This window comes from Saccopteryx bilineata, chromosome 2 (genome assembly GCF_036850765.1).
Source record: "Saccopteryx bilineata isolate mSacBil1 chromosome 2, mSacBil1_pri_phased_curated, whole genome shotgun sequence".
NCBI classification, from domain to species: Eukaryota; Metazoa; Chordata; class Mammalia; order Chiroptera; family Emballonuridae; genus Saccopteryx; species Saccopteryx bilineata.
Window position 1 is genome coordinate 172,514,852 of NC_089491.1, and position 14,256 is coordinate 172,529,107.

At 42.2% G+C, this 14,256-nt stretch overlaps 1 protein-coding gene across 1 annotated transcript in view; it reads left to right on the forward strand.

The window, feature by feature from the left end:
- LOC136324969 (cyclic AMP-dependent transcription factor ATF-7) overlaps positions 1-14,256 on the forward strand; it is a 140,418-nt gene that overhangs the window by 9,078 nt on the left and 117,084 nt on the right. The gene's annotated exons all lie outside the window — the stretch shown is intronic.

A 14,256-nucleotide genomic window follows, 5' to 3' on the forward strand; every position in this document is an offset into this window, starting at 1 on the left:
GTCCAGTCAAGGCACATATGACACGCATTCAATGAACAACTAAAGTAAAAACTATGAGTTGATACTTCTCGCTATCCACACCCCTATAAAATCAATAAATAAAATCTTTAAAAAATTGTATCTGATTTCTGAAACATTTTTTGAGATTTTATTTATTGATATTACAGAGAGGAGGGGGGGAACAAGATGTAGTTTCTTCACTCTGGCTGTTCATTGGACCCAGGTTCGAGACCCCAAGGTCACCAGCTTGAGCGCGGGCTCATCTGGTTTGAGCAAAAAAAGCCCACCAGCTTGAACCCAAGGTCACTGGCTCCAGCAAGGGATTACTCGGTCTGCTGAAGGCCCGCGGTCAAGGCACATATGAGAGAAAAATCAATGAACAACTAAGGTGTTGCAACGCGCAACAAAAAACTAATGATTGATGCTTCTCATCTCTCTCCGTTCCTGTCTGTCTGTCCCTGTCTATCCCTCTCTCTGACTCACTGTCTGTGTAAAAATAATTAATTAATTAATTTATTTATTTATTTAAAAAAAAGGCAAGTGTATGTTGTTCTTGTTTCCATAGATTGGTTATCAAACAAACATGATTTTAAGTTATTAAAACTGGAACTGGAACTAATTTCATTTTTTGGAAATAAACTCACTCCTGGGGGTCAGTGAGCATGAAAAAAACAACTAAAAGGGTTAATAGAGAAACAAAACTCATTACAAACATGACTTAATTTTGTTAGCTTCTTTTCATCTTTGGGTACTTTTATTCCTAAAAGTTGCATACATTAGGGCCTGACTAGGTGGTGGTACAGTGGATAGAGCGCTGGCCTGGGATGCTGACGACCCAGGATCAAGACCTGGAGGTCACCTAACTGGGCAGTGGTGCAATGGCTAGACTGTCAGACTGGAACGCAGAGGACCCAGGTTTGAAACCCCGAGGTCACCAGCTTGAGCGCAGGCTCATCTGGCTTGAGTACAGGATCATAGACATAACCCCATAGTTCAGGAGTCAGGAACCTTTTTGGCTGAGAGAGCCACGAACACCACATATTTTAAAATGTAATTCCGTGAGAGCCATATGACCCGTGTACATTATGCATTATCCAATAAAAATTTGGTGTTGTCCCAGAGGACAGCTGTGATTGGCTCCAGCCACTGCAACCATGAACATGAGCAGCAAGAAATGAATGGATAATACATGAGAATGTTTTATATTTTTACCATTATTATTTTTTTTATTAAAGATTAGTCTGGGCCCTGGCCGGTTGGCTCAGCGGTAGAGCGTCGGCCTAGCATGCGGAGGACCCGGGTTCGATTCCCGGCCAGGGCACACAGGAGAAGCGCCCATTTGCTTCTCCACCCCTCCGCCGCACTTTCCTCTCTGTCTCTCTCTTCCCCTCCCACAGCCAAGGCTCCATTGGAGCAAAGATGGCCCGGGCGCTGGGGATGGCTCTGTGGCCTCTGCCTCAGGCGCTAGAGTGGCTCTGGTCGCAACATGGCGACGCCCAGGATGGGCAGAGCATCGCCCCCTGGTGGGCAGAGCGTCGCCCCTGGTGGGCGTGCCAGGTGGATCCCAGTCGGGCGCATGCGGGAGTCTGTCTGACTGTCTCTCCCTGTTTCCAGCTTCAGAAAAATGGAAAAAAAAAAAAAAAAGATTAGTCTGCAAGCCAGATGCTGCCATCCAAAGAGCCACACCTTGGCCCTGGTTGGTTGGCTCAGTGGTGGAGCATCAGCCTGGCGTGCAGGAGTCCCAAGTTCGATTCCCGGCCAGGGCACACAGGAGAAGCGCCCATCTGCTTCTCCACTCCCTCCCTCTCCTTCCTCTCTGTCTCTTCCCCTCCCGCAGCCAAGGCTCCATTAGAGCAAAGTTGGCCCGGGCTCTGAGGATGGCTCCATGGCCTCTGCCTCAGGTGCTAGAATGGCTCTGGTCACAACAGAGGAACGCCCCAGATGGGCAGAGCATCGCCCCATGGTGGGCATGCCGGGTGGATCCCAGTTGGGCGCATACGGGATTCTGTCTGACTGCCTCCCTGTTTCCAACTTCAGAAAAATACAAAAAAAAGAAGAAGAAAAAAAGCCACACCTGGCTTGCGAGCCATAGGTTCCCAACCCCTGCCATAGTTGCTGGCTTGAAGCCTAAGGTTGCTGGCTTGAGCAAGGGATCACTCGATCTGCTGTAGTCCCCCAGTCAAGGCACATATGAGAAAACAATCAATGAACAACTAAGGTGCCACAACTATGAGTTGATGCTTCTCATCTCCCTTCTTGTCTCTCTGTCCCTATCTGTCCCTCTCTCTATCTCTATCACAAAAAAAAAAGACCCCAAGGTCACTGGTTTGAGCATAGGCTCACCAGCTTGAGAATGGGATCATAAACATGACCCCATGTTCGCTGGCTTGAGTCCAAAGTTTGCTGGCTTGAGCAAGGGGTCACTGGCTTAGCTGGAACCCTCCCCCCACCTCCATCAAGGCACATATGAGAAAGCAATCAATGAACAACTAAGGTGTCATCACAAAGAAGATTTGGTGCTTCTCATCTCTCTCCCTTCCTTGTCTCTCTGACTCTGTCGCTGTAAAAAAAAAAAAAAAATAAATAAATAATAAAATGGATAATTTATTGAATATAATTCAAGAGAGATTAATTGCTGCAAATGATTTGTGTTGGCATCAAATTTCTTGCCAGTAATGTTTATTTAAGCTTTATCAAACTTGAATAACACTATGTTGGTTTTCTTTTCTTTTTTTTTTTTTTAATTTTCTGAAGCTGGAAACAGGGAGAGACAGTCAGACTCCCGCATGCGCCTGACCGGGATCCACCCAGCACGCCCACCAGGGGCAAAGCTCTGCCCACCAGGGGGCGATGCTCTGCCCCTCCGAGGCGTCGTTCTGCCGCAACCAGAGCCACTCTAGCGCCTGGGGCAGAGGCCAAGGAGCCATCCCCAGCGCCCGGGCCATCTTTGCTCCAATGGAGCCTTGGCTGCGGGAGGGGAAGAGAGAGACAGAGAGGAAGGGGGGGTGGGGGTGGAGAAGCAAATGGGCACTTCTCCTATGTGCCCTGGCCGGGAATCGAACCTGGGTCCCCCGCATGCCAGGCTGACACTCTACCGCTGAGCCAACCGGCCAGGGCAATGTTGGTTTTCTTTAACATCATTTTCAGGTATTTCTGGTAGTACCAACATGTCTCCTCTAGCACTATTTTCTCTTTTTTATTTAAGTTTTGGTCAAACAGAGGTTTGCTGATATACATCTATGTGTGGGACTGTTGGAAGATAATCAATGATCATTGGAATACCCCAAATAGATCACTGTGTTGCTATTATGTAGACAGTCTTAGAAATAGCTTTTTTTTCCCCTTGAGAATTTCTAAGTGTCTCCTTAATTGTCATTATGGGATATTGTAGCTATTTCCTGTCTAGAACTAAACTCAGACTAGGGTTTACTGTAATATTAAAGTCTATTGGTTTGTTGTTTGCAGCCTAATTAAATTAAATTCATGAAGATTTAAAATCTATTTTTAAAAATCAGTGTTTCAGGGTTGATTGGTATTGGTTTATTGCTTTAAGGATCATACTTTATCCATAAATGAGTAGGACAAAACAAAACACAACAGTAAATTTTGACAACCTGCCAATTTCCAGGAATTTTTCTACTTTTAAAATGCATATTGAGGCCAAACATAGATAGGTATAATGTTCTCTACTTATTTCTAACTTATTTCTAACTCTACTTCCTGCTATCACTTTAGCAAGTTGTTGCTTCATTTCTGCTTTTCTGAGGATAGCTCAAAATAGTTTCTTGAATCCTCCAAAAGCCAAGAGACTTGAAGTTCTAGTCAAGTAAGTTGCCTGTATGAAGCTGCTGCCAGATATGTTCTAAACTTTGGCCACATATTGTCTAACTTATGCTTATAATTCTCATTTTCATCTGTTTTTAGTCATTTGCTACAAAAAAGTATTTGGTCTATTTAAGCTGGGTCCTTTCTAATTTTTTTTTTTTTTTTTTTTTTTATTAATTCATTTTAGAGAGGAGAAAGAGTGAGACAGAGAGAAAGAGAGAGAGAGGAAGGGGGGAGGAGCTGGAAGCATCAACTCCCATATGTGCCTTGGCCAGGCAAGCCCAGGGTTTCGAACCGGCGACCTCAGCATTTCCAGGTCGACGCTTTATCCACTGCGCCACCACAGGTCAGGTCCTGGGTCCTTTCTTTGTAACCTGTTTCTGCATGACAGCCTAAAATCCAGAAATCAATTTTAATCTGCTCTTTGATCAATCTACTGTTGGTATATTTCTTTTTTGTTTTTATTTTTTAAAGAGAGAGAGGAAAGGAGGGCGGGGGAGAGAGAGAGAGAGAAACATCATTTTGTTGTTCTACTTATTTATGCATTCATTGGTTGATTCTTGTATGTGCCCTGACCAGGCATCCAACCCACATCAGGATGATGCTCTAGCTCTAACCAATGGAGCTACCTGGCTAGGGCTGTTTCTGTATTTTTGTTTTAAAGCAAGAGAGAGACAGAAAGACAGACAGACAAGAAGGGAGAGAGATGAGAGGCATCAATTCTTTGTTGCAGCTCCTTAGTTGTTCAGTGATTGCTTTCTCATATGTGCCTTGACTGGGGGGATCCAGCTGAACCGATGACCCCTCTCTCAAGCCAGCACCCTTGGGCTCAAGCCAGCAACCTTGGGCTTCAAGTCAGCGACCTTTGGGCTCAAAGCAGTGACCATGAAATCATGTCTATGATCCTCACTCAAGCCAGCGATCCCGGGCTCAAGCCAGATGAGCCCATGCTCAAACCAGCAAACTCGGAGTTTCAAACCTAGGTCCTCAATGTCCCAGGTTGATGTTCCATTCACTGAGCCACCATCTGGTCAGGCTGTTCCTGTATTTCTTAAAGCCATGGATATCAAACTGATTTTGTTCTTGATACCTACCCCTTTATCCTCTTGAAAATTATTGAAGCCCTGACCAGATAGTTCAGTTGGAACGTTGTCCCAAAGCACAGAGGTTGCCGATTTGATTCCCAGTCAGGGTACATATAGGAACAGCTTGATGTTCCTGTCTCTCTTTCTCCTCTCTCTAAAAATTAAAAGTGAAATCTTTAAAAAAATTTTTTTTAATTAAAATGGAGGAATTTTGGCCCTGGCAGGGTAGCTCAGTTGGTAGAGTGTCATCCCAACATTCCACGGTTGGGGGTTCCATCTTGTGTCAGGCATATCACAGCATGAATGAGTGGAACAACAAGCTGATATTTCTCTCTCTCTCTCTCTCTCTCTCTCTTAAATTCAATAAACAAAAAAAAATTAACAACTCACCGTTCTATATTCTCATGTGGATTCCTTTTCTTCCCACTCCTCCAGGCGTGAGACCACAAAATCGAAGGCAAACAGCAGTGTCCTTCGAAAAAGTATCAAGTGGTCTAAAAAAGGAGCATTCTTTCTGATTAGTTGCACTTTATTCAGTGCATTCAAAATTTACTGTAATTACAATAGACAAAATCAAATAAGATACAAAATATTTCTACTTGAAGTAGCTAGGGAATGGATATCTGCTGGTTCAAATGAATGCAGCTCAGAACCTAACACTTCTGATACTTCTAAAAGATCTCCATACATCGATTCACCTTTTAGGCTTTCAGGGCAACTAAAAGACCACATTTTAGAAAAAATAGTCACTGGTATAAAAAAAATCCAACTAGAACGTGTAGAGTATGTGTTTCAAAAGGAAGGCACAGCAAAACCAGAGATATCTGCAAAACATATTGCGTACCATTACACATACCATTATAGTATACCACACCAAAAAAATTACTAAAATATATAATATGTATAAAATACATAGCAGATATGTACTAAGTTTCATTTAAATTCATTATTTATAAATAAAGTATACTGAAGTTTATTTAGATTGTTTCACTTTCATACTCAATTACGGAAAAAATAGCCAGTGACATGAGATAACTTCTGCGTAAAATTGCCGGTCAACAATGTGTTAAAATAACCACTTAAATAACTAGTTTCCAAAAACTCTAAGGGAAAAGGTGTAAATCTCTCTAATATCTGACTTAATAGAAAAAGTTGGATTCTCATATCTGCTTCTGCATTCAGTCTGTTATTTTGGTTGAAGTAAATGAAGAAAGCCTGGGTTCACACAGATATCTAATGGGAAAAGGAAAAAGTAATTTTCAGATAATCATAGATAGTCTTTATTTTTTGACAGTACACTAAAATCTGATAGTTTGTTAAAGGTTAGCTGTTGTGTAGAATCTGAAACCATTATCTGTGGACTTCTGATACTCTATTAAAATGCAATGGCCTTTCTTACCCTTTCAATAGATTTTTACCCCTGTATAAGTTGAACACCCATGGACCCTCTGGAAGGGTCTCAGGGATTGATAGGGATCCCTGGAGCCCACTTTGAGAACTGCTATTTTATAACACCAAACTTGAAAAATAAAGCTGTTTGCCACATAGAAGGAATACAAGTTCTCCATGTTAGTACTTCTCAAAGGGTGTCAGAATTATACAAGGTGCATTTGAAAGTGTAGATTCTTGGGCCCCAAAGCCAAGAGAATCCAGGAGGTATAGGTGTATTTTTACAAAGTACCCACGTGAATATGCTAAATATTGAGAACTATGGAGCTAATTTTTTTTAACTTTATTCAGTTTTTTTAGAGAGACAGAGAGAGAGAGCGAGAGAGAGAAGGGAGAGGAGCAGAAAGCATCAACTCTCATATGTGCCTTGGCCAGGCAAGCCCAGGGTTTTGAACCGGTGACCTCAGCATTCCTAGGTCGACACTTTATCCACTGTGCCACCATAAGTCAGACCTATGGAGCTAATTTAATTAACATTATTTTAAGAAAACCTAATTCCTAAAATTTGGAAAGTCAAATAGAAAGAAATTAGTACTCAACTAGTCACATAATAGAAGTTTGTATTAACATAGTATATATTCTAACAATTGTCATATTGGGTATCCTAATAAACCACATATTTTAATAATAGTATAAATACCAGGAGTCAGCAACTAAGGTCAGATAGTAAATATGTTAGTCTTTGTAGGCATGAAGTCTCTGTTTTAACTACTCAGCTCTGTCGTTGTAGTACAAAAGTAGTCATAGACAACATACAAAGAATAAGTGTGACTATGTTCCCATAAAACTTTGTTTACGAATACTGAAATTTGAATTTCATGTGTCACAAAATATTCTTTTGATTTCTTTAACCACTTTAAAATGTAAAAACCATACTTCGGTTGTGAGCCATATAAAAACAGGTGGCTGACTGGATTTGGCCCATTGGCTAAAGTTTGCCAATCTTTGACATAGACTATAAATGCATTATGAATTTTAGTATAATAAAATATGCTTGCCTGACCTGTGATGGCGCAGTGGGTAAAGCGTTGACCTGGAATGCTGAGGTCGCCGGTTTGAAACCCTGGGCTTGCCTGGTCAAGGCACATATGGGAGTTGATGCTTCCAGCTCCTCCCCCTTCTCTCTCTCTGTCTCTCTCTCTCTTTCTCTCTCTCTCTCTCTCTCTCTCTCCCTCTCTCTCTCTCTCTCTCCTCTCTAAAATGAATAAATAAAATAAAAAAAAATAAGGAAAAAAAATAAAATATGCTTAATTTAAAAACTCTGAACCTTATTCAATTTTCCTAGACAAATAGTACTCCAAGAACTTATAGTCCCTCAAATTCATGTTTCTGGACATTCATTTATATAATAAACATATAGGAAACACTTGTATGTAGATTTTTGGAATTACACAATTCAGTTAGCAGTAGTTACACAAAATATATACAAGTTGTAATAAGGAGTTATAAAAATATTTGGCTTCCGTTTTTATATCTTATTTGTGCTATGTGAGAACAGGTAACTTAGGATTCAGGCCAACCTCAACCTGTTGACTCATTTTTTTTAATTGGTTTTAGAGAGAGGAAGGGAGAGAGAGAGAAACATTGATTTGTTGTTCTACCCATTTATGCATTCATTGGTTGATTTTTTTTTTTTTTAGAATAAACATCTTTATTACATGAGGTAAGATGAGAGAGAAGAGGATTTATTTGCCTTTCTGGGTCCTGATTTTCCTCAGCTAGAACCCCAGCTTCTTGCCTTCTTGCACATAGCCATCTGCTCAGCCACAGTGGCCCAATCTGGATTGTTGCATACAAGAAACTTGCCCTGCTTTAACTGCTCCTTTAGGAAACTGCTGATTTTGGCTTTCTTTTTCCTTTCATTATATTTCTTCTGAATTTTCTTTGATTATTTTTTGTTTAAAATCTCTTCTTTCTCAGAAGTCAGCTTGGCCTCCTTCTTGCAGCTTAGGGGCAATGCATAGTGGAACCCTTACAACTGTCAGTACAATGTCCTGTTGGGGAGCAGATGCAGTTCTTTATTAGGGTCTTGGTGTGGATCAGTGCATTGTTAATGCATTGTACACCACATCAATATTCGTTGTTTTGTGTATACAACATTCTGAGACCCAGGAGAAGTTGCCCACATCCAGCCTCAAGGCGTGGTATTTCTTGTTGCCTCCCTGTATGTGGACTGTGTGTATGCAGTGGGGCCAACCTTAGTTGGTAGCAGGGTGTCCCAGCTCATAGTTTTACTTCTTGTGGCAGGGCTTTCTCTTGCTCCCCATCTTGTGGTGCTTGAGCCAGTTGTCCCAAGAGATGCCTGTGGCTTGGTGCTGGCTGGGAAGAGCCATTGGTTGATTCTTTTTTGTGTGTGTGGCAGAGACAGCGAGTCAGAGAGAGGGACAGACAGACAGGAAGGGAGAGAGATGAGAAACATCAATTCTTTGTTGCTGCTCCTTTGTTGCTCATTGATTTCTCATATGTGCCTTGACCCGGGAGCTACAGCAGACCGAGTGACCCCTTGCTGGAGCCAGTGACCTTGGGCTCAAGCTGGTGAGCCTTGCTCAAAGCAGATGAGCCTGCGCTCAAGCTGGCGACCTTGGGGTCTCGAACCTGGGTCCTCCATATCCCAGTCCAACGCTCTATCCACTGCGTCACCGCCTGGTCAGGCCATTGGTTGATTCTTGTGTGTGCCCAGAGCTAGGATTGAACCTGCAGCCTTGGTGCTTGGGACGACAGTCTAATCAACTGGGCTACCCAGCCAGTCCTCTTTACTCATCTTATGCCTATTTTTTTTTATTTGCAACTCTCTGCCTCAGTTTTCAAGCCTGTTAGTTAGCAAAGGGCTTTACAAAAACCCTGATATAAAACAGTAAGGCTAATTAGTATAAGATTATAGTAGTATATGTGCTTTCTATATACTCCTTTTGGGGCCATTGATTTACCTACTACTGAAATAATATATGCTGAACTGTTGTTATGCTAAATAATATAGTGGAAAATGAACCCGGAATTTAGGAACAGACATTTCTTTCTTATTAAAAAAATTTTTATTTATTGGTTTCAGCAAGAGGAAGGAAGAGAGAGAGACAGGAGCATCGGGCTGTTTCTGTATGTGCCCTGACTGGGGATCAAACCAGCAGCAGCCACTGCGCTTCTGGACAATGCTCTAACCAACCAAGCCATCTGGCCAGGGCGGGACAGAAATTTCAATTCCTAAATAATCTACTACTAGTAAAATGTGAGGTTTTTTTGTTTTCTGGAGTTCACATAACCTGCATAATAGTCTAACAGTTCTTGTTTATTGGCATCTTCCTTAAGTCAGTTTTCTAGATGTAAATTGTAGATCATAGCAGCATTGAGTATCCTATGGTGAATAAAATTTGAGACTGCTGTGGTGTAGTGATTCTGTGTTTGTACTCTGCTTGTTAACAGCTAAATTATTATCTTGGAGTCTGAAACTTGGTATTCAAAGTTGTGTATTGGCAGAGAGTTGTTTATGTGTAATTTTTTTATATCATATGTTAATGGATCCCATAGAGCTTTGATTGGGTGTTTGTCTAAATTTTTTAGCTTGTTTATAGCTGATCTGAAAGATATTTAGTACCTGGTAAGGTTGATTTCAGCTCTCTTTATTCCCTTTGTGACAGCTAGATGGTTTCAGCACTTTCTAAATGTTTAATATAAGTAACATTCATTGTTAGGGAGCATTCATGGGATTCTAAAAATGAGTCCTTCTAGGCAGCAAAGGAGGAACTATCTTGAACTGATTGATTTACCTTGAATATCCATATGTTTAAGTTTCTACCATGTCTATTTCTATATAAGCTATTAGCTTATAATTTTATAAATTTATTTTATTTTATTTATTCATTTTTAGAGAGGAGAGAGAGACAGAGAGGGAGAGAGGAGAGAGAGACAGAGAGAGAGAAGGAGGGAGGAGCTGGAAGCATCAACTCCCATATGTGCCTTGACCAGGCAAGTCCAGGGTTTTGAACCGGCGACCTCAGCATTTCCAGGTTGATGCTTTATCCACTGTGCCACCACAGGTCAGGCCAGCTTTTAATTTTAGAAAGTTTTTTTTTGGTAGTCCCTTTGAACTTAATTTGTCAGTTGGTTCTGTTACTTTGTAGTAGAGAATAAACATCTTTGTATGATTTTTTAAAATTATTTTTAATTATTCATTTTAGAGAAGAGAGACAGAGAGAGAGAGAGAGAAAGAGAGATAGAGAAGGACGGGAGGAGCAGGAAGCATCAACTCCCATATGTGCCTTGACTGGGCAAGCCCAGGGTTTTGAACCGGTGAGTGACCTCAGCGTTCCAGGTCAATGCTTGATCCACTGCTCCACCACAGGTCAGGCCACAACTTTGTATGATTTGTAAATACACTTGTTTAGTGCTTTAAAATAGTCTGGTAGATATGGGTCTTTTAAAAAACTTATAGTTTTTTTTTAAGTCATGCAGATCCATGTTCTTTTTTATTATTAGATTGCGTTATAGCTTGACCAGGCAATGGTACAGTGGATGGAGCATCAGCCTGAGATGCTGAGGACCCAGGTTTGAGGCCCCGAGGTTGCTAGCTTGAGTGCGGGGTTGCAAGCTTGAGCATGGGATCATGGACATGACCCCGTGGTCCCTGGCTTGAAGCCTAGGGTCTCAGGCTTGAGCCCGAGTTCGCTGGCTTGAGCAAGGGGTCACTGGCTCTGCTGCAGCCCTCCCAGTCAAGGCATGTATGAGAGAGGAATCAATAAATAGCTAAGATGCGGCCCTGGCCGGTTGGCTCAGTGGTGGAGTGTCGGCCTGGCGTGTGGAGGTCCCGGGTTCGATTCCTGGCCAGGGCACACTGGAGAGGCGCCCATCTGCTTCTCCACCCCTCCCCCTCTCCTTCCTCTCTGTCTCTCTCTTCCCCTCCCGCTGGGGATGGCTCCTTGGCCTCTGCCCCAGGCGCTGGAGTGGCTCTGGTCGCGACAGAGCGACGCCCAGGATGGGCAGAGCATCGCCCCCTGGTGGGCGTGCCGGGTGGATCCCGGTCGGGCGCACTGCCCGGTCGGGCAGTCTGTCTGACTGCCTCCCCGTTTCCAGCTTCAGAAAAATACAAAAAAACAAACAAACAAAACAAAACAAAAAACAACTAAGATGCTGCAACTATTAGTTAATACCTCTCTCTCTCTCTCTCTCTCTCTCTCTTTTGTGACAGAGACTGAGAGACAGACAGAGAGAGGGACAGACAGACAGGAAGGGAGAGAGATGAGAAGCATCAATTCTTCATTGCGGCTCCTTAGTTACATATGTTCCTTGACCTGGGGTGACCTCTTGCTCAAGCCAGTGACCTTGGGCTCAAGCCAGCGACTTTGGGCTTCAAGCCAGAGATGTTTGGGCTCAAGCCAGCGACCATGGGTCATGTCTATGATCCCACACTCAAGCCAGCAACTCCTGCTCAAGCTGATGAGCCCACACTCAAGCCAGCAGCCTTTGGTTTTGAACCTGGGTCCTTTGCATCCCAGTCGGATGCTGTATCCACTGCACCAACACCTAGTCAGGCAGTTAATGTTCCTCATCTCTCTCTTCCTGTCTGTCCCTGTCTTTCACTCCATTTCTTTTTCTCTGTCTCTCTCTCGCTCACTAAAAATAAAATAAAATAAAAAATAGATTACATTATAATTTTTTTCATTTATTAAAAGCAACCTGTGGTTATTGTAGACTTTGGAAAATACTGAAGTACAAAGAAGAAAATAGAATCACCTGAAATACCATTATTCAGAGATAATTTATAGAATTATTTGCTATTAATCTAAAATTATTTTATTTGTTTACTGGCTTAGGATTTGTTTATTCATTTTATATCATAAAGCACTATGAGAGTAGAAATATTGTCTGTTCATTTAGTATTGAATTCTGGGGCCTAGAGCACATGGTAGGAACTGAAGAAAATAATAAGTTAATGAATTTTAAAACTGTGTAAATTTAAATTGTGGTTATTAGTTTCAAACTTCTTCCTTGTTAGATCTTTTACCAAGACTGTTAACCCCTCTTTTTTGTGCTATACTCTGTAATTGCTAGCAAAACAATTTGATAAATGACAACAAAGAATAGTCAAAATAGCAAGGAATCTGATCACCTCTGACTAATTGAACTTATAAAAGAAGCCATCATTCTTACCATTTACTTGGCATCTTTTGGCCAGATGATGAAGATTCTTTGCCTGCTCAAATTTTAATTAGGCTCCTGAACCTTCTATTAGGGCCTATCTGTGCACTTACTTCCTTATAAAATCCAGTTTTAGCATATCCCCCCCCCCACCTCAATAACTGATCACCCTCATATATGATCAGGTTCTTCATTCTCCACCGTCCACCAGGTGACATCTGATCACCCTGTTCTGTATTCAACAAGGATCCTATCCTGTTAGGTTCATTTATCCAGAATCCCTGTTCCCCTCTTAGTAAGTTTTTTTTTTTTTTTTTTTTTTTTTAGAGAGAGAGAGGAAAGGAGAGAGACAAGAAGCATCAACTTGTTGTTACGGCACTTGACTTGTTCATTGATGGCTTCTCATACATGCCTCGACAGGAGTGGGGGTTCCAGCTGAGCTAGTGACCCCTTGCTCAAGCCAGCAACCTTAGGCTTCAAGCCAGTAACCATGGGATCATTTCGATGATTCCATGCCCAAGCCAGCAACCCTACACTCAAGCTGGTGAGCCCGTGCTCAAGTTGGATGATCCTGCGCTCGAGCCACAACCTCAGAGTTTCAAACCTGGAACCTCTGTGTCCCAGATTGACGCTGTATCCCCTGTGCCACCACCAGTCAGGTCCCTCTAAGTAATTTTCTATTCACTGATCCCTCACCCTGTTGCTTGGCTATAAATTCCCACTTGCCCATTCTGTATTTGAAATTGAACTCAGTTCTATACAGAAGTGTCTTTTCCCCTGTTGCAGTAGTCCTGAATAAAACCTATTTTTTTTTACCACTTTACTGTCTAGCTCTGGTTTTTCTTTGACACAGATGAGTGATATTTTTTTACAAAGGCTTATTGTCCTTTTATGTCCACTTTGCCTTGCATTTAATAGTTCTTTAGTAATGTTTTTTGAATGAATGAGTGATAGCTAGACTGAACCCCTTCTAGATTTTCATGAATCTTTGATATTTATGGTACATGTGCCCTTCTCATTTTTTGTAGCTAGCAATAGCTGCTTTTTGTTATTAGGAACTTAAGTACAGGCCCTTGGGTATGTTTGTACATGGCTTTTATTTCTAACTGAAAGTTGGGCCATCTTATTAACATTAGTTCAGTGGTTCCCAACCCATGGGCTACGGACCGGTACCGGTCTGTGGGCCATTTGGTACCGGTCCGCAGAGAAAGGATAAATAACTTACATTATTTCCGTTTTATTTATATTTAAGTCTGAACGATGTTTTATTTTTAAAAAATGACCAGATTCTTTCTGTTACATCCGTCTAAGACTCACTCTTGGTCCTTATCTCGGTCACGTGATATATTTATCTGTCCCACCCTAAAGGCCGGTCCGTGAAAATATTTTCTGACATTAAACCGGTCCGTGACCCAAAAAAGGTTGGGGACCACTGCATTAGTTGGTTACTAAAGAAACAATCATGCTTGACCAGGTGGTGGCACAGTGGATAAGGGCATCAGCTTGGGACGCTAAGGACCCAGGTTCAAAACCCCGAGATTGTCAGCTTGAGCGCGGGCTCGCCGCTTCAGTGCGGGGTCACTGGCTTGAGTGTGGGATCATAGACATAACCCCATGGTCATTGGCCTGAGCCCAAGCTCACTGGCTTGAGCAAGGGGTCACTGGGTCAGCTGGAGTACCCCTGTCAAGGCACATATGAAAAAGTAATCAGTGAACTTAGTTGCTGCAACTATGAGTTGATGCCTCTCATCTCTCTCCCTTCCTGTCT